Below are 23,674 nucleotides of genomic sequence, written 5' to 3'. Positions count from 1 at the left end.
TGAGCTCACAGGTTACTGAAGGAGGTAAAAAAATAACCAGAGGGGCACATAACAAATAATGTCAGTAGAAATAAGCACAGCAAGAAAACTTATAGTTAAACAAGAGGATAGAGAGAGCAAGACATGTGTATTTCTGACACCACGAAGAAATTTCTGCTGTCACCATTTTATTGCCAAGGACACCGAGGCAGGCCAGCCAGAATCCCAAGTGACCCGGTGGTATTCGGCAGAACCTGGCTTATGATCTAGGTTGGACTCCAAAGCACATGCTTGGGAATACATCATGCAGCTGGGAATTGGGGAAACATTTAGTGTCTGCATCTAAGTGGAGAGCTGGAGTCTCTCATGGGACTCGGTGAGAAGAATTCAAGCTCTGTACCATAAAGCTCTTTGGAGTTTTATCTTTGCTCTACGTCAGGAACACTCAATGCATGATTTTTACCATGACTTCTTGGTCTCTGCTGGCCAAGTGTTATTGTTCAGACAAAAGGACTGTACCCCACCATAGCATGAGCCACGTGGGACATACCAGCACCTGCTTTGTGTGCAAGCTGGAGGGATGGTTGAAAAGAGCACAGGCTCTGGAGTCTGACTGATTGGGTTTGCACACTTCCTCTCCCACTTGTTGGCGCATGAACATGGGCAAGTTAACCTCTATGGGACTGAGTTTCCCCACCTGCAAAGTTTCTACTGTGTTGTAGTGAAGAGCATGTGAGATAAGGCAGATAATGGGAGCACAGGAAATGCTTAATAAACACTGTGTTGTTTTTGTTGGTAGCGTTTAGAAACTCTTTGCATTATTTTCTGTTATGCTCACATTGCAGAGCTAGCCTCAGAAAGACACGTTTTTCCATGCAGAAATCTCACATTCACAAGTTTATAAATTGTGAACAGCCTGACGACATGATAAGGCACTGTGTTCCCCTGATGGCATATTTCTGAAGCACAGCATGCTCAAAATTTTATCTTCCCATTTTACATGCTTTTGCAGACAGCACAATATGGAACCGGTCAGGCTCCTAATTATGACAGCAGTCCAGAGCCAGAATCCAATCATCCAGTTGACAAAGGACTTGGTACAGAGAACGGTGACCAGCTGTTCCCCATCTCCAGTGAGCAGCGAGTAAGAGGAAATGGGTTTAAGCTGCATGAAGGATTTGGGTTATTTATGGCAGAATTTCCTGACCGTGAAGGTTGCTCAGCATTAGGACTGGATTACAGAGAGAGGTTGTAGAATTCCCGTCTGTGGAGATTCCGAAAACATGTTCTTGTTTGCGAGGTTAGTACAGATGCTGCCTTCCCACTGTGCGTTCTGTCTTGTGTCTCTCCCTTTCTACCCATCTGGTCCTTGTAACCAAATGAACCTTCTCTAAGACATTGCGGGCGGGGCTGCTATGTGGAGAAGGGAAAAGGGATCACAGTGAACTGGTCAAAACATCATCCACTTTTTGACATTTTGATTGCAGGCTTTGCCATTTTAGGTGAGGACATACAAACACAAATTCATTTAGTTAACCTAGGACTGAAAAGACCACCTGGGCCAGGTGAAAAACAAAAATGGTCAGGTTTACAAGTTTGATAAACTTGGAGAACACGTGCCCCATCCTAAGGACACAGGCTTTGCTCTGGTCAGCCAACTCTTTTTTTTTTTTGAGATGAAGTCTCGCTCTGTCACCCAGGCTAGAGTGCAGTGTGCAGTCTCAACTCACTGCAACCTCCACCTCCTGAGCTCAAGTGATTCTCCTGCCTCAGCCTCCGAAGTAATTGGGACTATAGGCACCCGCCACCATGCCCAACTAATTTTTTGTATTTTTGGTAGAGACTGGGTTTCACCGTGTTAGCCACTTCTTATCACAAGGCCTGTGGGAATGCACACTGTTGCCAAGCTGATTTTCAAGGGCGGTATGAAATCTGGGGAGTTTTAAAATTCTGGCAACTAATATTTTAAGAGCCAGTTATGTGTGTATCAAGGCGAACACAGATCTGTGGGTCATGATTCTATGTGCAGGGCGCTTGTTTGTGGCCTCTGATCTGTGAGGTCACCTTGGTCTGTTGGCCCTTCTAGCAAGTAGGGGAATGAGCATCTCTCCAAGTTCAGACACGGGTTTGAGGTGGCAGAATTTGTCTTTTAAAATGGAAAACCTATATATTTACATTTATGAGCTGAACCATAAGAAAATGACATTTTTATGTATTGACAATAATCAAATGTTGTCAATTTCATGTGCTTCAATCTGAAAGGAATCATCCACTAAAGCGAAACTAGAATCTGAAATATAGACTGTGTTCTGTCCTGCAGCATCAAACATTTCTGCCTCCTCTGAGACGAAGAAAGCACTCACTCACTGTTCTGGCACCCCACGTTATTTACTAGCAGACCGTGCCTGGCAGATGGAGGTGACATCAGCCATTGCCTGAATAACATCCATCTTCTCATTTGCACCAAGCAGCTTCAAGAGTCTGCCCTTCCCGGGACTAATGGCTTTAACATTGTTGAAGTTCCTTTTAGCAGCAGCATAGCCATTTGTGGAAATTTTCCAAATAATCATCTTTCTCTTCTTTTCTCTTTCCATCAATTAGGCTATCATTTTCTATAGATATTGTTAGTTTCTGTCGGTATCATTGCAGAAATCAACTGGACATAGCTGAGGGTGAAACAGTTGTTATCCTCAGGCAGGTAGACACACTCCACCTCCAAAAGCAGTAAGATCAGTTTCTTCCAGGATTGGCAACTGCAGTGATTCAGGTGTGAATCGGATTGCTTACTGATGGTGCATTCTCTTGAACAAAACAGTGCATTCAGGGAGACACAACTGGCCGACGACCTAATGGGAACCTGGAGGGGAGGTTCTACCTCAGATGCCACATCTTCCCTGCCACTCCCAGACCAAATCCTGAGGTTTGAAAAGGGGGTTGGTACCAAGCCTTTGTCATGTTTGAGAGAAAGACAGGAAGAGAGCCTCACTTTTCTCACTGGCTTTCCCATGCATCCTAGAACTCAAACTCCGATGAAAGCATTTCTTTAGTTCCAAGAGCTCTCTGGATGAACAGGGTAATGGGTTTCTTTTTATTTTCTTATTTTTTAACTATTTAATGTTTACTTCATATTCATTTTTAAACAGCAACCTCTTTGTGAATTTCCTTCATAATATAGAAAATTTATTTTGACCAAATGGATAATGCATTTTATTGTCTTAATTAACTGGAATTCCAACATTCCCTTCCCCATTTCTTGGCTTTTAATGAAAAGTAGCAAATGAATAAAACTATACAAAAGAAAAAAAAACTATAATCAGAGACTTAACCAAACAAAACTCCCCACTAAAACCAAACTTTGCAGAAACAGTTTTCAAAGTTCCTATGAAATCAATCATCTGGAGATATATTTTGAAGGGGAAAAAAAAGTGCTCTGTAAAATGATTAGCTTAGTTTCTTCATATGTCCTAAAAAAGGGCAGGTGGATATAATCTACTTCTTACCCCACTGATGGTGAATACTTTGAAAGTCATATTAATCATTTAGAAAGTATGTGACCACACATGAGACGCCCCAGCTGCCTCTTTGTCTGGTCTCATAAGTGTGTGCAGAATTATTTTTGTGCCCAAAGCACCTAAACCCTACACGCTCTGTGTAGCTAGCTGAGAAACTGCAGAGCAGATGTCTGAAGGACTGATGTGCTGAGCCCTGGGCTGTGTTGTGAGGCACAGCCATCTCCAGCTAGCCTTCCTTGTATCCGACGCTTGCTAGACTTTCCCACTGACCACAGGCTCCCCATAGCTTTGTGCCTCGGTTTGTAGATTGATGGCAATGCAAGGGGACTAAAAGTAAAGAAAGACAAATGTCAAACTCTTAATCAAAGGAAGGAAGAGAAGGGAAAAGATCTATAAATATAAAAATATTTTTTCATGTTTACTGAGCCTGGTAGCAGAGATACATGGAAACTCATTGCCTAGCAGTTGTTTAATGCTGATGGGTGGAGTCATCATTATTACTATCATCAAGAACTTTTATTTACTCAGCACTTTCTGTATGTCAGGCACTGTCTAAATGCTTCTCATGCATCGATGCATTTAATTTTCGCAGCTCTGTAAAATAAGTACAGCTGATCCTTGAGCAACATGGATCTGAACTGTGTGGGATCACTAACAACAGATTTTCTTTTTTTTCACATAAATTTGTACTTTTATTTCTTATTCTTGAGGTTAGATTCTAAACCCTAAAGATATCCAAACTGGTATTAGATCTACTTATCTATAGCCAGAGACAGCTTCTATCATGTTGTCCTTAGCAGCCAAGGTTATTAAAATGTCTTTCCTCCAGGAAGATCCAATAGGAAAAAAGAAAGCAACCTCTCTGATTAGGCTCCAGCCGTACCCCACCTTCCATCAAATTGACTGGATAGGCATAAGGGAAACCAGAACATGTGGTTTCCAAGAAAGAAAAATCCTATGAGGGAGGGGAGGAGGGGAGAGGAAGGATTCAGTCAGTGCCCAGAGTCAAATTGAGTAATATCAATTTTACTCACCTTCACACATCTTCAGGTTGCATGGTTTGTGGAGTACTAAAATACGTAGTTGTCTGCTTTATTACATTATGGCTTTCCCAAGCAGTTTCCAAGGCAAACTGGCAGGAGAATTTGACTGGAACTGCATGCAGGAATGCAGAGATTCCTCTCCACAGTTAGAGAAGGGACTTTTCCAGACCTGATTGTTCCAGAACTGGGTGCACTGGGTCTGAGTGTTCCAGGAGTGTTTGCCCCAGGACTGGATGTTCAGGCTCTGGTTGCTCCAGCTTGAATTGCTCCAGGTCTGGTTGTTCCAGATTGGAAGATTCCCAGTCGTGTTCACCAGGCATTCCTGGTGGTAGGAAGAGTAGAGGCTGGGGTAGGTAGGTGCTGAGGCCTGAGTCACACCATTGCTATTCTGTGGCCAGTTGTTTTTCTGCCACCTCTTAGATTTCATTCTCTGGTTCTGGAACCAGGTCTTCCCTTGTTTATAGCTCAGGTTCAGGATGTTGGAAAGTTCTTGCATCTGCTGAAGGCTGAGGTATTTCTGTCTCTGAAATCCATCAATGGGTACAAACAGCTGGGTGGAAGAGAACAAAGTTCTGGTCTTCTGTTTCTTGACTGGGACCTTGTCTTCCTTTTTTGGGGGCACTATTCTCTGCAGCAGTGGGTTGTTTGCCTTTGGGACTGGTGAGAGAATCAGGGCTCTCCTGAATAAGCAGATCCATGGAAGAAGGAAGAGGAGAGACAGTCTCAGTGTGAGACATCTCAGCGGGAGACATTTGCAAGGATGGATAGTTTTCTACAGGCCCACAAATCACAGGCATAAGTGAAGATTCTTTACAATCAGATGCTTCGAAGCAAGGCAGGCTTTGGGGACAAGCTGGATCCATACTCATGTTATTACTGGGGAAGAGAAGGAAAAAATTTAAGAGCTGGACTGGAAAAAATGGCTAAGGCAACGTTAAGACATTTTTCTGGAAGATCTTAGAGAAATATGACCTCCAGAAGTGAAAGTATCAAGAAGTTGGGATGAAGAAAATCAGCTCCACAACAACAGGAGGCAACCAGCTCAGTCCAGCAAAATGTCAATAATAGATTTTCTTCCACCTCTGCCACCCCTGAGACAACAAAACCAACCCTTCCTCTTCCTCCTTCTCCTCAGCCTACTCAACATGAAGACAAGAAAAAAAATGTGATGATCTACTTTCACCTAATCAATATTGAATATATTTTCCTTACGATTTTCTTAATAACATTTTTTTCTCTAGCTTACTTTATTATAAGAAGACAGTATATAATGCATAGAACATATAAAATATGTGTTGATTGACTGTTTAGGTTATAAGTAATGCTTCCAGTTAACAGTGGGCTATTAGTAGTCAAGCGTTTAGGAAGCCAAAAGTTATATGCAGATTTTTGACTGCACAGGGGTCAGCACCCCTAACCCGTGCATTGTTCAAGGGTCAACTGTATTTTATGTTCTATAGTTGAGGAAATTGAGGCACAGCGAGATTAACTCACTTGTCCAGGGCCACACAGCTAGTGAATGGTAAAGCAAGGATTGAAACCCAGGTTCTTAACCATGGTGCTGACCTGCCTCTTTCGATAAGTGTGCTAGAGAACATTTGGTTTATTTCCGAAAGCGCAGATGCATTTTGTAATCTTTTTCTTTTGTTAACAATTACCATTTAATTTTCCTCTCTAGCAAGGAGGTCCTTTGGAATCCTTCAAAAATTGAAGCATGTTTACTTCATGATTTTTTTTGCCAATACAAACCAGAAAATTTTCTCTCTAACCTGCCAGCATCTGAAGATAAAGAGAGGAGAACCTGGTGGTTTTATCTTTCTCAAAAGATAACGGAAAATATGACTCAGGGGGCTCTTGAGAGACACTGTTCCCATTGCTGATGTTCAGTGTTTTATATCTTCTGTCTGGATTTGACTTTGGAGAAAAGCGTCCAAGGTAAAATGTGCTTACAGCTCTCTGCCAAGGTGAAAACCTCAATACCATAATAGGAGAGCTTGGGTGAAGAAGGAATGAGTTCAGGAATAACTTGACTCTATCTTGTGATAAATTCTGAAGTGATCTGTTATGAAAGTCCCTTTCAGACCTATGGGTCAAAATTGATTTTCCTTAGTGTGAACCACAGGGATTTCACAGATACAGTGTGATGGAGGACCAGAAACACACATGGACTCGTTCCTGGATAGCTGAGCTTCTTAGACTTGGCAAGCAGTCTTCTGCTTGACTAGCTGAAGACTCAGGCACGTGTGAGTCTCATTCCCTTCTCTGAAAATGAGGCAACTGGACCAAACAGTAGAGGTGTTAAAAAACAGGCCAATTTGGACCTCACTCCAGCTCTAGTAAATCAGGCTCTAGGAGTGGAGTCCAGGTATGTATATTTTCCTTGGGTGTCATTAAGAACCAGTAGATGGCTACTTTCTAACCAGTGTGTGCGCTAATGGCAGGCTCTGCTTTTATTTCTCTGTCTCTTCAGACAACAAGCATTTGTTGAATGCTTACTGCGTGGTGGACAGAACAACAGCCATTGTGCTGATGACAGGAATTCTGCAGGAACAAGGTCCTCAGCATCCTTGCCTTCAAGGAGCTTGAAGTCTAGATTAGATGAAAAATACTAACAGGTACAAGAGTAAGAGAATTAGGCTGGGCATGGTGGGCTACACCTGTAATCCCAGCTACTCGGGAGGTGGAGGCGGGAGGATTGCTTGACCCCAAGAGTTCAAGACCAGCCTGGACAACATAATGAGACTCCCACCACTCCAATCTCTTAAAAAAAAAAAAAAAAAAAAGGTGTAAGAGAATTTCAGATGAGCTACAAGCTGTGAAGAAGATAGAACAGGGTCATGACATGGAGTCAGGGAGGTAAGGACCAGAGAGGGCATCTCTGAATGGAGACATGTGGGGGAGATAGAATCTCAGAGATGTGAAGGAGTCAACCAGGAGGAGAGCATGCTTAGGACAAAGCTCGGGAGGGTGGAGTGTGCAAGACATGCTCGAGTAAGAGGCAGTAAGCAAAGGCCAGAGTGGCTGGAACATAAAAAAGAAGAAGCAGGGAGGCAGGAGAGAGGAGCAGAGGTCAGATCTCAGTCCTTGACCATGGCTGTGCATTGGGACTTTATTCTGAGCATGATTGGGAGCCATTGGAGGATGGAGATTGTTTTCGGAAATGAATTGGTTCTTGATTTTCATTTGAATAAGACCATTTGGGCTGCTCTGTACGATACCTGACAAGGTGCTTATAAAATTATTACTTGATATTTGACTAATTAGGCTTTCTTTTCTTAACTTGGGATATAACATATACCATGAAGTTTACTCTTTTAAAATGTACAGCTCGGCGAGGCGCAGTTGTTTATGCCTGTAATCCCAACACTTTGGAAGCCCAGGAGTTTGATTCTTCACTGAGCTATGATTGAACCACTGTGCTCCAGTCTGGGCTTAGAGCGAGACCCCGTTTCTACCAAAGTTTTTAAAAATTAAAAAATATTCCCCGGGTGTGGTGATATGTGTCTGTAGTCCCAGCAACTTGGGAGGCTAAGGTGGGAGGATCGCTTGAGCCCAGGAGTTTGAGGCTATGGTGAGCTATGGCTGTGCCACTACACACCAGTCTGGGCAATAGAGCAAGACCCTGTCTCTAAAATAAATAAGTAAATACATACATACATACATACATAAATATATAAAGAAAGGTACACAACTCAGAGGTGTTTAGTACATTCACAAAGCTGTGCAACTATCACTATTATCTGCTTTCATAATTTAATAATAAATTGCTTTAATTTACAAAAAATGTGATGGTATAGGAAATCATAGTACTGATCCTGGAGTAAGTAAAAGAAAGCTTGACTGGGATTATGGAGAAAACACTCAGACCCTCCCATTCTACACATCTAATGGAAATTTTGTGTGATGATGGATATGTTCTGTATTGCACTGTCCATATTGGGAGCCACCAGCCTCACGTGGCTATTGAGCACTTGAAATGCAACTGGTACTATTGAGGGACTGGATCTTTTATTACACTAAATTTAAATAGCCACATATGGATACCATATTGAATAGCACAGCTTTATGGCAACTTACAAATTCATAGTCTTATCTGAGGTCATTTTCCCCAACTATCCTACCTCCCCAGTGTCTAAAATCATTGAAATGTTGAAGCATATTTATGGTATTTATACCTAATCCTCAGTACAAAGAAAAAGCTGGAGAGTTCCCACAAGGAATCTAGATGACAAGAGGCATAAAGGGTGAATGGCGGCCAGGCGCAATGGCTCACGCTTGTAATCCCAGCACTTTGGGAGGCCAAGGCGGGCAGATCACAAGGTCAGGAGATCGAGACCATCCTGGCAAACACGGTGAAACCCCATCTCTACTAAAAATACAAAAAAATTAGCCGGGCATGGTGGCGGGCACCTGTAGTCCCAACTGCTTGGGAGGCTGAGACAGGAGAATGGCGTGAGCCCAGGAGGTGGAGGTTGCAGTGAGCCAAGATCACGCCACTGCACTCCAGCCTGGGTGACAGAGCGAGACTCTGTCTCAAAAAAAATAAAATAAAAAATAATAAAATAAAATAAAGGATGGATGGCAGATTCTGAGCATCTTCTGGGGCAGAATAGGATCTGAGTGGGAGTTAATCCGGTTGTCAACATGTGGGTGACATCCATATGCTCATGGAAGGCAAAGGCAAGTGATAACCTCAGCCCCAGCTTCACAACTCACAACAAATAAAAATAATTCCCAAAGCAGAATATTTTAAGAGGGCAATAAAGTAAGGTTATCTCTCCTTCTGCACTTATGGGTTACGTGTGACAATAGTAACAAAATCACCCTTTCTAGGATTATGTGCCTGAACTATTTGTTAAGAAGCATCAAAGTGCCATGAAAGACTCTCAACTCTCATGGTTAAACTCATTAAGCCCTGCCCTCCCCAAGTTCCGTTTAAGCTGTTTCTGTTATTTTAAAAAAAGAAAACAAAATATCCAGAGCCTTGCATTTTTGTCTAGAGGATTTGCTTTTCCATCCTTCATAAGGAGAAAAGTAGCCCAGGAGGAGCCTTAAACTTTATTAACGTTGTAAAATAGTCAGTAGTTTTTTATTGTTCATTTCCTGTTTTATTATTTTTTTAACTACCATGTTTTACAAATATGAGGCATACATGAAGGTAAACAAGTTTAAGATGTTTCTTGTCTTAAAACTTCCTATATTGTTTTGGAGCCAAAATAAATTCTTGGTATGTATTGTGTATGATGTTATGAAAAGATGAGATGGCCTTTAATGCGTAAGGCCTATGCATTAATATTGGCCTATAAAATATGGCATATTCCAGAGAAGACCAGAAATACTCCCTTATTACCTGACAGATGTAGAAGGAAAAAATCAATCAGGCAACCTCTAAAGTGCAAGCTTTTAAGGTAAACATACAAATGTAGATTGAGATTCCATAGGTCAAAATATTTAAAAGTTATTTGTTAAACTAACAAACCATTAAATATAATGTTTTGGCCTCCTATCTTCCCGTCTGTGTCTTCATGTGGCCTGAAAAGTTAGATTCAAATTTAGAATTCTTGGCCTAGAGATTTTAAAAATTAAAAATAAATAAATAAATAGCAAAGTAAGGGAGGCAGCCTGTCTACTGTCTAGGACTACAGAAGGACTCTGTCTGGGTCTGTGTTCCCGCATGAACAGCCATCCTCGGCCAGGCCTCCAGTCTAGGGTAGTGCACATCTGTGCCGTCCTCCACCCCAGGGAGGGTAGACCTGGGGCGGAGACCTATGCGGGCCTGGGATGCACGTTCAGGCATTTGGGTAGGAAATGCTGGAATTGCCAATGAATGGTCTAGAGAATTGAAAGTCTTTTCTTGCTTCATGGCAAAGGACATGGCTGGAGGAGGGTCAGAGCAGGGGGCCTAAATCAGAAAGTCCAGGAGCCAGCGACCATTGAGTGCCTCTTTGTGTCTTTTGTTTTGTTTTTGTTTGCAGCAGGGTCTTGCTGTGTGACTCAGCCTGGAGTGCAGTGGAGAGATCACGGCTCACTACAGCCTCGACCTCCCACTTAAGTGGTCCTCCCACCTTAGCCTCCCAATTAGCTGGAACTACAGGCAAGTGACACCATGCCCAACTTTTTTTTTTTTTTTTTTGTAGAGATAGGGAGTCACTGTGTTGACCAGGCTGGTCTCAAACTTCTGGGCTCAAGCGATCCTGCTGCCGCATCCTCCCAAAGTGCTGGGATTACAGGTGTGAGCCACCGTGCCTGGCCCAGTGCCTCTGTTGAAAGAAACTCTGCTCCCTAACATTCCCCTGATAAAATTTCACCAATCCAGGACAGCAGAGCAGTCACTTATTAGAGGGCTAAAATGTCCTATACTGTTTTAGAGAAAAATAAGTTATTGATATGTGTTATGTATGAAGTTATGAAAAGATGAGATGGCCTTTAATGCATCCTTAAGATCTGGCTCTACGGTTGGTCTCTTTTACAGTCAGAAGTTTTCAGTTTGCTATTTCTAAGGCTTCTGAGTGCTTTTAAAATTTTTCAAGCTTTATTGAAATACAGTTCACATACCATACAATTTACCTATGTTTTTAGTATATTCGCAATTTAGTATATTGTGACCATCACCACAATCAATTTTAGAACATTTTCATCACCCCAAAAAGAAACCCATTCTCATTAGCAAGCATTCCTGTTTCCCTCACCTCACCCGCAGCCCAGAGCAAGCACTAATCGACTTTGTCTCTCTAGTTTGCCTCTTCCTCACTGAGGGCTTTCGTACTTTTGAAGTGGTTTCCCTATACATGTGTACACATTAAGTAGGCCCAGATAGAACAGCAAAATCTCAATACATCCAGGTATTTTGTTTTCTCTATAGATGTAGGTTAGTGCTTCTCAAACTTTAATGTGCAAGAGAATCACTCTGGGAATCTGGTTAAAATTCCCACTGATTCTGCCGGTCTGGGGTAGGGCCTGAAATTCTGAATTCCTCTCAAGGAGTCCCCATGCTGCTTGTCTAGAAGACACACTCTTTCTTTCTTTCTTTCTTTCTTTCTTTCTCTCTCTCTCTCTCTCTCTCTCTCTCTCTCTCTTTCTTTCTTTCTTTCTTTCTTTTTTTATTTTTCTGAGACAGGGTCTCACTCTGACTCCCAGGCTGGAGTGCAGTGGCATAATCTTGGCTCACTGCAGCCTCCGCATCCCAGGCTCAAGTGATTCTCCCACCCCAACCTCCCAAGCAGCTAAGACTACAGGCACATGCCACCACACCCGACTAATTTTTGTATTTTTTGTGGGGACAACAGGGTTTTACCATGTTGGCCAGGCTGGTCTCAAACTCCTGAGCTCAAATGATCTGCCTGCCTGGGCCTCCCAAAGTGCTGAGGTTATAAGCATGAGCCACCACACCTAGCATGGAAGCCACATTTTAAAGAACAAGGACACATGGTGCTGAAGTCATTGTTTTAACCAAAGCAGCCTCCATTTCAGACAATGAACTGGTTTAGTATGGCAGGGTCCCATGATAGCATAGAAAGCATGGGGAGAGTGGTGTGCCTGCATTCATGTGTGTGTGCATGTATGGGCGTGTGTGTGCGTGTCTGAGAGAGACAGAGAGAGAGAGACAGAGACGGGCAGTGGGCAGAGGCTCTGTGAACATGGACCTCTGTCTACCATTCTGAAATGAGGGCTGTGAGGACTTTGTACATTTATTTTCTCCCTTCTGGCCTTCAACTCCATGCTCTTCCTGATTCACTGTCCTCCTTATAAAGCTGAGATACTGCAAGTTGTTCAACTTTGGTTCCCATCTTTATCAAGGATGCAAAACCATGTTCCTCTGACCATTGCTGATGCGTCAGGGTCATTGGTTCTGGTCACACAGCACTTTCTGGAAACTGTGTTCTTGTGAAAAGAAATGAGAACCACATTTCCCACACTTTGGTATTTTTAACAAGCTCTGTCTCCTTGGGCATAGGAACCACAGTCCCTGTTTACAGAGCAGGAATCTGAAGCGTGCGACCCTCGGTGATGGGGCTCAGTCAAAACCCAGGGCCTCCAAGTTTGCTCGGGGTGGGCATTGCACAACCTGTGTCATTCAGTTGACATCCACAGAAGGACTCACTTTCTCTGGGTTCTGTCACATTGCTTTTGTTCCTGTGGTTTCTTGCTAAATAACTGTATCGTCAGATCCCACATGGCAGCGCTAAGGCCAAACACAGAAACCAAGCTTTATTCATCTTCCAGGATGACCCATGAGACTCCCTGAGTGCCAGCTGTTATTTTAGATGTTAGGTGGGAGCACAGGGAGGCTCCAGTGGGGCTGCTGGGCTGTGGATGGCAGAGGCTGCATTGTGTATAAAACCCCTGAGAACACGACATAAGCGGTTGAGCTTCATGGCAACATGTCTGTGACTGCCTTTTTTTTTGAGATGGAGTCTCACTCTGTTGCCCAGGCTGGAGTGCAGTGGCGTGATCTCGGCTCACTGCAACCTCTGCCTCCCAAATTCAAGCGATTCTTCTGTCTCAGCCTCCCAAGTAGCTGGGATTACAGGTGCCCACCACCACACCCAGCTAATTTTTTTTGTTTTTTTTTAATGGAGACGGGGTTTCACCATGTTGACCAGGCTGATCTTGAACTCCTGACCTCAGGTTATCCACTTGCCTTGGCCTCCCAAAGTACTGGGATTACAGGCGTGAGCCACTGCACCTGGCCAACTTTTTCTTAAGACACATTTGAATCTGAAAACAATGCTAAATTACTTAGAAAAGACAAGAATACGAATCCAGTGGTGATGTTTATAGCAGCACATTTCTGATCATGGCATCTCTTGGCTCCAGCACTTTCAAAGGCTCCCTATTACCCAAGTGGTAAACCCAGCCTCCTTATTACGACCTCCAGGGCTCTCCTCCCTGGCTTTGGCTTCCACTTCTAGCTCTGCTGCCTACAACTGCCTTTATAAATCCCTCAAACCCCAGCTACTCTGTCGTGGACCATGTACTGTTTCAGGAACACAGTGCCTCGCAGCTTCCATGCCTCTCCTCTTGCTGTTCCTTTCTGCTGGAATGTCCCTCTTTCCCTTCTCTGTTAAAATCTGAGTCTTCCTTCCAGGGTGAATTCCTTTCCTCTCCCTTCATGATGCCTTTCAAAAAAATCTCTTTAAGTTAGTTAATTAATTTAGAGATGGGATCTCACTCTGTTGCCCAGGCTGGAGTGCAGTGGCATCGTAACAGCTTACTGCCGCATCGAACCCCCTGGCTCAAGCACTTCTCCCGCCTTCCAAAGTGCTGGGATTATAGGCATGAGCCACCACATTTGGCTGTTTATGGAATCTTTTTACCATCTTTCTCTCCTCTGTGTTCTACTCCAACTGGACTTTCTTTTGACATTGTCTTGTGATTTACATTGTTAATAGAAATAATGCAAATACAATGGCCATTTATTGAACACATGCTGTGTGCCTGATGGGGTAGCATGTGATTTACATAAGCAACTCCATTTCCTCTTCCAAATGCCTTAGTAAAGAAGCTGGTGTTGTACCCACTGCAAGGTGAAGTTGTAAGTTCAGACTTCCCCAGAGTTACCTAGCAGGTCCAGCGTTGGTCCCAAGGCTGGTGATGACACCCAGACCCTCTTAGGCAGCAGTACCCAGCCTTTTTGGCATCAGAGACCAGTTTCATGGAAGACAGTTTTTCCATGGACTGGGCAGGTGGGAGGATGGTTTTAGGATGATTCAAGCACGTTGCCTTTATTGTGCACTTTATTTCTATTATTATTACATTGTAATATATTAATATAATGAAATAATTATATAACTCACCATAATGTAGAATCAGTGGGAGCCCTGAGCTTGTTTTCCTGCAGCTAGACAGTCCCATCTAAAGGTGATGGGAGACAGTGACAGATCATCAGGCATTAGATTCTCATAAGAAGTGCACAACCTAGATCCCTCGCATGTGGAGTTTACAATAGGTTCGTGCTCCTATAAGAATCTAATGGGGCCACTGATCTGACAGGAGGTGGAGCACAAGTGGTAATGCTCACTCATCCTCTGCTCATCTCCTGCTGGTTCCTAATGGGACCAGTCCATGGCCCAGGGGTTGCGGACCTTCTCTCAGGTTCTGTTCATATTCATTTATCTCAACCAGAGCTGGCTGGAGCCAACAAAGGAAGTCTCCATCTTGTGTACAAACCCGTGTGACTTCCAAATTGTAGAGGACTTGGCTTTACCTGTGTGAGATGTGTTAGGGGATGGTCCCTCTGCCTCAGCACAGTGACCGTCATGAGTCATGCCTGTCCCCAGGTCATTCTTTATTTCTTCAGCAGTGTATCTCTGAGCTGTGGCCCTTGAGAGGCCTTAAAGGGTATGCTTGAAGCTTTTGCAAAACGTAGCAGGGAGATCTTGGGTCCTCAGGAAAACAACATAAGCAAACATCGTAAGCCCAAGAAATTCAAGCAGGTGGTGGCAGGGAACATGGTCAACACAGATGTCTATTTGGTCAGGTTAAGGAATGCACAGGGTAGAGAGAGGTCCGTGGGGATGGGGTGTCCATGTACCCCAGCAGAAGTGAGTAGGGAGCTAGAAAGGCTCTTGGGTGACAAGACTCATGTTAGAGCAGAAATGAGCAGGGAGTAAGCAGGGAGTTAGAAGACTCTTGGGTGACAAGACTCATGCTCGTGTCAACACTGGTCGTCCGATGGGTTTGTTTGCTGTCGGGGTCAGCTGTTGGATCTGCTGTGAGAATGGGTGGATGAGGAAGTGAAACGCAGCAAAACTGGATCTAGACAGGTAAAAAGTTAAGCTCAGTCAAAAGAATGGTCTGAAATAATATTTAGGGACCTAGAGAAATGCTCACAATGTAATAATACTTTAAAATTTAAGATTTTCAATCTTAATCACAATCACAATTTCATTAAGATACATACCACCACCTGCACTCACGATTATGCATAGTAAAGAGAACACAGGGAGTGTTTCAGAGGATTGTCTGAGGGGTGGGACAATGGCAGTTTTGATTTTATTTTTATATAGTTTTTGAACTTCCATGATGTTCTCAAGTAAAACATGTTAATCAGAAAAAAAAACATGATAATCAGATAATCAGAAAAAGAAACAAAAAAATTCTCAAAGCACAAAGCAAGCAGGGTTGGAGGCAGTCTGGGTGGGAAGGACCATTGTTCCCACCCAGCAGGGTTTTCTTCTTAATGTTCTTTCATGTGTGTGCGCCCAACTTCAAAGCTTTTCCTGAGTTTATTATTGTGACGAATGGCTCTAAACTTCCTCAGCGACAGCCTCCCATTGGGGAACTACAGTTTGAAAATGTGACGGAAATTGGTGAAACTTCTCAAGAATTCCTGGTGTAGACAAGACTTTAGGAGGTGCGTGGAGACAGCGAGACTGTCTCGGCAAAATGTCCTCCCCCTTCCATTATGTCCCCACTTAGTCTGTTCCATCCCTGCCTAATCGTGGATATCCACTACCACATGTCTGCAGTCACCCCAGGGACTGGGATGCATCAAGAAAGGAAAATCCTTCCCAAGCACTGTCTTTACCATCTTGGATTCCTTTAGAGCTCTGAAAAGCAAAGGGCTGGATTCAAGAAATGGGGAAGAGGCTGAGCATAGCAGCCTGTAATCCCAGCATTTTGGGAGGCAGGAGGATTGCTTGAGGCCAGGAGTTCAAGAACATAGTAAGGCCCTGTCTCTACAAAATATAAAAAAAAAAGATAGTCAGTCATGGTGCCACAGAAGAGTCTCTTGAGAATTGAGCCCAGTCTGGGCTACAGAGTGAGACCCTGTCTCTATTTTAAGAAAAACAAAAGAAAGAAATGGAGGGGTAGCATGAAGATACCGTTTGGCTTCAGCCTCCTTCTCCATGTACACATGCACCTACTAATATGACTGTCTTGAAGGAAAATTCCAAGCTAAACATTTTGTGCCCATTTAGCCCAAATAAATAACGAGGGAAGTGGGAAGGCCCTTGGATAAAACCACCTTGACTTTGGTGATAAATTTGTCAGACTTCAGTTTTGTTTTTTTGTGATTTACCTATTTGCTTTTAAAATCTTGGTACATAAAAGATTATCAAAGAAAAAACTTTGTATGTGCCTGAATAACTTTCTTACATCTTGGCCGTGTGTTTTAATGCTTCAGAAAATGTGTTTTGAAGGGAGGTAGGGATGGGTGAGGACACGCTGCCAGGTTAGAATAGACTGAATCAACCCTCCCAAGTTCTGAATCCTGTACGTGTGTGTTGGGGTGAGGGGAAATGCCTGGATGAAAATAAGTAAACTGAAGTTTATAACACTCTTTCTCGAACATCATACAGCTCTTCCAAATATCATTTTGATAAGTTAATATAAATGAGTCAGAAACATCTGCCTGCCAAATACCCCCCGCACATACAAGGACTTAACAATTAAATGGAAAAATGTTCGGTTCAATGTGTTTCAGGTTTTAGCGGATCCAAGATGTTTTGAAAAACAGTTAAGTTCTTAAGACATTTTGATTATTTAAAGGGCAGCTGGCTCTCCCACCCTCTTTAAAAACGGCAGTGGTTATTTCTGTTCTTTGTATCGATGCCAATTTCTCTTATTGTCTGTGGAAGAAATTCTCTAGCAGAAGCTCACATCTCTGGTCTCTGAAACGATGACTGCAAATTGCTGTCCTATCCACATAAAGGCTCGCTTCTAACCCTCTACTTATCCTATGCCCGGATTTGGTTCCTAAGCAAATGCTGTGTCCTTCAAGTACAGAGGTTTTTTGTTTTTTGCTTTTTTGAGACAGGGTCTCACTCTGTTGCCCATGCTGGAGTACAGTGGTATGGTCATGGCTCACTGCAGCCTCCACCACCCAGGCTCAAACAATTCTCTCACCTCAACCTCCCAAATAGCTGGGACCACAGGTGTGTGCTACTGTACCTGGCTAATTTTTAAATTTTTTTGTAGAGACAGGTCTCACTATGTTTCCCAGACTGTTCTCAAACTCCTGGCCTCAAGCGATCCTCCTACCTCGGCCTCCCAAAGAGCTGGGATTACAGGTGTGAGCTACTGCACCCAGCCCAGGCACAGGGTTTTAAGTGATGATGAGGCAGTGTTTTTTCTAGTTACAAGACCCTTTTCTAGAGTCAAGAAGAGCATTGTTGCCACCATGGGTCACTGTCTCACAATTTCAAGAATTTCTTAATTTGTAGTCCTGGTTCACCTTGAGGAAAAGGAAGAAAAGATATTAGGTGTTCAGAGGATGAGCTGAAATATGATAGATTATCAAGAGGAAAACAGTTCAAATTGTGTAAAAGACTACAACTGAAATTTCACTGTAAAATCAAAGCCACATTGGCCTCAGTCCCCTCAGCCCACCCTCTTATCCTTGGGCACAGCAGAGGGATCCCGACAAACGCCCAGTATGCGGGTGACAGTGATGAGTGTGCAGTTCCCTATCAAGCTCTCTGACTCCAAGAAGTTGTCCTTACATTTTATTGACGTGCAGTCTCGCCATCCTGAAATTTTAATCACCTGAGTGCTGCTTAGACATCGGCTAGATCACCCAACTTGTAATTCTATCTGCATTTGAAGATGAAAGAAGAAACCCTTGTACATTTTTGTTCCTTCTCTTTTCTCCTTCAAGGGACACTGTCAGTCTTTCTTAGGCTTCCTGAGTAATCATCAATTAATTTTCTTTATAGTTTGGAAAGTCTCGATTCTCTTAAAAAAAAATGAGAGTAATTAAAAGTGACAGGGCCAGGTTAGTAAATAGATTTGTGAATTCAGGGCACCACAGGTCTCCCTCATGGTAGAAATGATGCCATTTCACCCCAGTGGCTTTTAAGTTCAGAACTGGGAATTAATGATATTTTCTCAACAAGTTTAAGAAATCAAAAAACAAAAGAATTAAAGCAGAGCTTCATCCCACTGTTTCAGAGCCAATATTTGTTTTAGTCTCACCAGAGTAAATCCAGCTGTGCTCCCATTTAAAACCCTCCTGTGGCTTTCTGCTCCTTCCAGTCTCAGTCCCAAGTCTGGGCTGGGTTTCACGTCTGCTCTTGACATCATCTCCTCTCTGTCTCTTTCACACATGTCCCAGCAAGCAGAGCTGCCTCCTGCTCGAGGCCTTTCACTAAGGGTTCTCTCTCTGACCCACAGACCCCCAAAGAACCAACGCCTCTCCTTATCCAGGTCTCAGCTCAAATGGCTCCTCTGTGGCGAGCATCCCCAGACACACATAGATCACTTTGTAGCCCATTATCCTGCTTTAATTTTGTCATAGCACTTATTGCTAAATGAAGTAGTCTTGCTACCTGGGTGTGGTAGCTTATGCCTGAAATCCCAGCACCTTGGGAGGCCAAAGGAGGAGGATTGCTTGAAGCCAGGAGTTCAAGACCAGCCTGAACAACATAGTGAGACTGCATCTCTACTTAAAAATAATAAGTTAAAAATAGTCTTGTTTATTGTCAACCTTACATCACTGAAGCATACACAGTGAATGAATGTTCTATGTAGACATGACCCCTGTTTGGAAAAACTTTGCTGTTTTCAACTTTTTAAATATTTTTTAGATGGAATCTCGCTCTGTCACCCAGGCTGGAGTGCAGTGGTGCAATCTCGGCTCACTGCAACCTCCACCTCCCAGGTTCAAGCGATTCTCTTGCCTCAGCTTCCCAAGTAGCCGGGACTACAGGTGCGTGCCACCATGCCTGGCTAATTTTTTGTATTTTTAGTAGAGACAGGGTTTCACCATGTTAGCCAGGATGGTCTCGATCTCCTGACCTCATGATCTGCCTGCCACGGCCTCCCAAAGTGCTGGGATTACAGGTGTGAGCCACTGCGCCTGGCCTTCAATTCTTTTTTAAATGTTGGGCATTGCTTAGTGTGTACCTGGTGTGTTAACATGTTAGTTGGTGTCTTCTACTAACTTGGAGGGAGTGTTTATTTTTCAGCGATTCCATCTCTGTGGTATGTGATGGCATGCTGCCAAAGCCCAGTCTTTCAGAAAAGGACAGTGGAATCAAAACTTTAAGGGATAGGTTCTATTAAAAGAAGCACCAAATTTCTTAAGATTTGCCTTTCCTTGTCTCTAGGCTACAGATTTGAAATTCTGGCTGAAAGTACACTGAGTATAAGAATCAGCTAACAAAGGCTGGGCGCAGTGTATCACCCCTGTAATCCCAGCACTTTGGGAGGCTGAGGCGAGCGGATCACTTGAGGTCAGGAGTTTGAGACCAGCCTGGGCAATATGGTGAAACCCTCTCTCTATTAAAAATACAAAAACTTACCAGGCGTGGTGGTGCATGCTTGTAGTTCCGGCTACTGGGGAGGAGGCTAAGGCAGGAGAATCACTTGAACCTGGGAAGCAGAAGTTGCAGTGAGCTAAGTTTGCACCATTGCACCCCAGCCTGGGCATCACAGCGAGAATCCATCTCAAAAAAAAAAAAAAATCAGCGAACAAGACAACATAGAGTTCTAGTCCTTAATCTCCCTTCGGGGACATCACTCCAACCTTGGAAGGAATTTTTTGGAGGAGGCCCTGGTCTTCATAAATGGCTATCAATCCACAGACCATAGACTGATTCCTGTCACCGTCCACAATCCCAAGCACCCAAGGATGTTCAGGCCTACCTTGAGAATGATCTCGGACAAGCATGTGACGTGACAACCCTCAGAAGCTGATGAGAATGAGTGTGTAGGCCTATTTAGGTCAAATGTAGATTATTCCAGATGTAGCTAAAAAATGACAATTTCCTAGCCAGGTTGGGTTTAAAAAAAAAGTTTAGAGTTTCCAGAAACCATTGATCTTAATGAGCTTCTCCCCTTTTAGTTTTTATTTTCAGAAAACATAATGACAGATGTTCCCTGCAAAGGCCTGAGAAACCTGTTTCTAAGCCAGGATTCTGACAATAGTGCAAAAGTCCTTCTTAGAAAAGCATGGTTTGGTCTTTTTGGTATTGTGATGCTCTGAGAAGTTAGGAAAGGCTTTCAAACTTCATTACTCCTTCTTAACCAATTTCTAATTTGTTGTTCCAGTATTTACGTAAACCTCTCTCAAATCAAGGCAAGAAGCGCGGTCGCATATTTCGTTTGGCATCATCAATCCGTCATTTGATCCGGCTGCTATCTCAGGGGGCATGTCTTACCTGTGCTTTCCCTTTGGTACTTTCTAGTGTTGAGGTGCTTGTCTGGACTCAGTTCCTGTGTGTGGACTGTTGCAGGATCCTCCATGGAATCTGCTCACTGTTCCCCTCTGGTTTGTCACCAGCATTTTAATCTATCACCTGGATCATGTTACTTACTCTCTTAATGCCAGTTGAGACATCCTCTAATACTGAGGATTAAATCTGAGAGCCTTACTTTTGTGTTGAAAAACCATTTGCTGAGGTGTTCTTGATCCTAAAGCTATTCACAGTGAGGTCCATGGGCCAGCAACATGGCAACATCAACATCACCTGCGCTCCTGAGAAGTCTCCCCTCTGCCCCAGGTCAACTACATCAAAATCTGCTCATTAACAAGATGCCAAGGTCATTCGGATGCATATTACAATTGGGAAGTGCTTTCTAGAATCCTCACTGCTACTGTCTCCACCATCCATCGTCATCATCATCAACAGCCATGTCCTATGGAGATATTTCTTTGCCTGCTCTGATTTGAGCACCCTGCACACACCATCAACATGATCTTGTTTCATCCTCCCAAAGTCTCTGTGTGCTATGGACTCTTATTATTCCCATTTGCAGGTGAGGAAGCTGAAGCTCAGGGAGATAAGTCATTTATGTGAAATTATCCAGGTAGGAAGCGTAGGCAGCCTGAGTTCAATCTGAGACACTTCACCTCCGGCATCTGTTTCCCTCTCCCCTAGGCCTTCCCTCTTCCCTGCTGGCCAGGTCAGTTCACTCCATATTCATTTCATTTGCTTCCTTCTAGTCAGTCTGCAAAACTCCAAAAGCAAAGCCACTGTGGAGGGAAGACTGCTTCTTGGTGTGTTCTGTAAAAGAGTTTTGGATCTTAACATTATTTAAAATAAGACTGAATTGTACCCCGTGTAGATTTTATCTCTCTCAGCCCCAGAAAACAAGCTCTTTCTGCTGCTTCCAATTAAACTGGATGGCTTAGAGTTGCAGATTACCATCCCCCGCCGCCCAGATGTGACCTCCTGGCTCTGTTGAAGTGGTGGAGTATCTTAGACTTGACCTTTGGAAGAAACTGTATATTTACAGCTCTAATCTGAAAAAAAAAAAAAAAAAAAAAAAGGGAAGTAATATGACCTTGCAATGACATTGGTCTACAGTTTATCAAATTCTTTAAAGACCTCAAGGTCAGAATAGCTATAGCCTGTTACTTAAGACTAAAAGTTAATTACAGGAAGGTGGTATCTGGGGTCTGGAAGAGGTTGAGATCAGTGATTTTCAGACTGATTACTGAGCTGTTCTGCTCTGAGAGGATGCTCACTCCAGAGAAGGACTGGAGCGTGGGGTTGTTGTGGGGCAAGGTGGAGCTGGCCTCAGATAGAAGTTTGGTGGACCATTCTTCACTTTCAGCCAATTAGTACAGTACTTTCAATCTTATATTATTTTATATAGTAGGCCCTATGGTAACATTTTATTTAATGAGCCTTTCCTTCCTTGTAAAAAAAAAAAAATTGTACATTAAAAAGCAACTGAGCTAATCCTTCTCCATCCTTTGCATTCTTTGCAGTTGAGGCTGTTGAGGCTCAGAAAGGCAAATTGACTCCCCCAAGGTCACACGTTGTTTTGACTGAAAGCTATTTCTTGTTTCCTCCTTTGAAAACTCAAAAGCTGGGCTGGCTGCCAAGTCTGCTGGGCATTCGCTCCTCTGCTGTCTGGATCAGCCCTTACTATATCCAGTGGCACTGACCTGGGTATATTTCATTTGCATTTAGGACTCCTTTGTGTGTGTTTGGAAAGCAAAGCGCTGTTCAGGTGTTCATTGGCAGAGCTTAGTCAGTAAGTCATACATTCTCAGTGTTCTTTTTCTTCCACCATGCAGTCAATCTGCATGCCTCCTCTTCTTCCCTGGTTTATTTATACATTGAAGGTAGCCTTGCAAACGACGCTGAATACTCCAATATCAGCAAGATAGAGTAGCTCTTCTGCAACCACAAGGTGAAATGGCTGAAAAATCCCATTTTAGAAGAATGTGCATTTAAAGAATTTACGACCTAAAAGGGAATATGGGGTTGGGAGCCTGAGATAATAAGGAGCCCTAGGAAAACCCTTTTAAAAAAAAAAACTTTCAGAAAAGTAAACCAATAAATAACCACTCATAAGGAGTATCAGTGACATTTTGCAGCTAGTAATAATGGGTATGTGGGTAATTTTCATTTTATCATTTCTTGTTTGTCAGACACTTCTTCATTTGCTGTGTGACAGATGAGATATGCTAAGAACTTTTTATTTCTTATTTTTTTTTTTTGAATGGAGTCTCGCTCTGTGGCCCAGGGCTGAGTGCAGTGGGGCAATCTCGGCCTCACGCACCCTCGCCTCTCCCAGGTTTTAACAATCTCTGCCTTAGCCTCCAAGAGTAGCTGGGATTACAGGTACCCGCACCATGCCCAGCTAATTTTTGTATTTTTAGTAGAGACGGGGTTTTCACCATCTTGGGAACCAGGCTGGTCCTTTGAAAATCCGACCCTCGTGACCACCTGCCCTCGACCTCCCAAAGTGCTGGGATTACAGCAGAGCCACCGCGCCGGACGAAGCATTTATTCTTTTTTTTTTTTTTTTTTTGAGACCGGAGTCTTGCTCTGTTGCCCGGGGCTAGAGGTGCGGGCCGATCTCAGCTCACTGCAAGCTCCGCCTCCCCCAGGTTACGCCATTTCTCCTTGCCTCAGCCTCCGGAGTAGCTGGACTACAGGGCGGCCCGCCACCTCGCGGCTAGTTTTTTTTATTTAGTAGAGACGGTTTCACCGTGTTAGCCAGGATGGTTCTCGACTTCCGACCTCGTGATCCGCCCGTCTCGGCCTCCCAAAGGCTGGGATTACAGGCTGAGCCACCGCGCCCGGCCAGCATTTTATTTCTAAGAGTGGCTCTCCTCAAAGCCTGCCATCAAAGCCTGAGCCATCAGCTCAGGTAGGTAGCTCAAGTAGGATTCTGGAACTTGGTTTCATTGCTCTCAGCTTTTGCTCCTCTCTTCTTTATCATTCTATTTTACCT

At 43.5% G+C, this 23,674-nt stretch overlaps 1 protein-coding gene and 1 pseudogene across 1 annotated transcript in view; one reads left to right on the top strand and one right to left on the bottom strand.

The window, feature by feature from the left end:
• Positions 1 to 23,674, top strand: part of SGPP2 (sphingosine-1-phosphate phosphatase 2) — a 143,124-nt gene that overhangs the window by 22,813 nt on the left and 96,637 nt on the right. The window lies entirely within an intron of this gene.
• Positions 4,528 to 5,403, bottom strand: LOC108532654 (putative homeobox protein NANOGP8; annotated as a pseudogene).

This window comes from Rhinopithecus bieti, unplaced genomic scaffold (assembly GCF_001698545.2).
Source record: "Rhinopithecus bieti isolate Rb0 unplaced genomic scaffold, ASM169854v2 scaffold_10315, whole genome shotgun sequence".
In the NCBI taxonomy this organism is placed as follows: domain Eukaryota; kingdom Metazoa; phylum Chordata; class Mammalia; order Primates; family Cercopithecidae; genus Rhinopithecus; species Rhinopithecus bieti.
The sequence above is the reverse complement of the archived record's forward strand: the minus strand, read 5'-3'. Positions and strand labels throughout refer to the sequence as shown.